Source organism: Octodon degus, unplaced genomic scaffold, assembly GCF_000260255.1.
Source record: "Octodon degus isolate 3935 unplaced genomic scaffold, OctDeg1.0 scaffold00055, whole genome shotgun sequence".
Classification (NCBI taxonomy): domain Eukaryota; kingdom Metazoa; phylum Chordata; class Mammalia; order Rodentia; family Octodontidae; genus Octodon; species Octodon degus.
The window spans coordinates 8,840,519-8,841,555 of NW_004524631.1; positions in this window are offsets into that span (position 1 = coordinate 8,840,519).

Consider the following 1,037-nt stretch of genomic DNA (forward strand, 5'->3'; position numbering starts at 1 on the left):
AATTCTAACCATCAATGTAAATGGACTCAATTCACCAATTAAGGGAAATAGACTGGCACAGTGGATTAGGAAACAAAATCCAACAATATGCTGTATATAAGAAACACATTTAACTCATAAAGACATTCATAGGCTGAAAGTCAAAGGATGGAACACAATACTACAGAGCTCTTCAAAAGTAAATTTATATTATAAAGAGGAAACAAAGAGTAGGAAAGCATTACTTCACATTAAAAAACTACAGACAAAGTAACTATAGAACAGTGTGCAACCACTCAGAAAGGCCATAGTCTATTGGGGTGAAGGAAGATTAGAGGAGGGCTGTGGAGGCAGTGTGTGTAGACTGACCCCTGAGGATGATGCGAAAGTCAAGGAGGTGCACAAAGCACATAAAGATGAAAAAGCCAGAGTGAAAGGCAGTGTGGCAGCATCAGAGCTTTAGTCTTTCTGAATGAGAGACTTAGAAGAACTAGAGTGCCTGTTTAAAAGTTACCATTGGCAGGACTGATGGAATGGAGAGACTAAGGTGGAGAACAAAGTCAAAAATGAAATCTAAGGCTGCTGACATTAACCACTGGAAGAACAAGGTACCATGCACCAAAACATGGTGGTAAGAAAATTAATTCATCCTTAGAACATGTTGGGTTTGCAAACTCTCACGGACAGCCTAATAGAACTATCCAGCAAAGGCACTGAGAGAAGTGCAAATTAGAAGTATCAATGTGTCTTTTAATGACAGAAGCCCAAGACTGGATTCCATGGCTTAGATGAAATGAAAAGAGTAAGGAAAGAAGGGAGATTAGTACCAAAGAGAATGGAAAAGGCAGGGCCCATAAATAAGATCGGCAAAGACTAGGCAATACAAAGGAGGAGGGACTTGACACAGTATTTCAAAGGCCAAATATTTTTTTTCAAAGTTTTATTGATAAACAGATAGCAATGAGACAGTTTCAAATCCAATCGGAAGTACAGTTTCAACAAATAATACACTGCATATATTCTTCTTAGTGGTTAATTGCTGTACACGAAGTGGACTT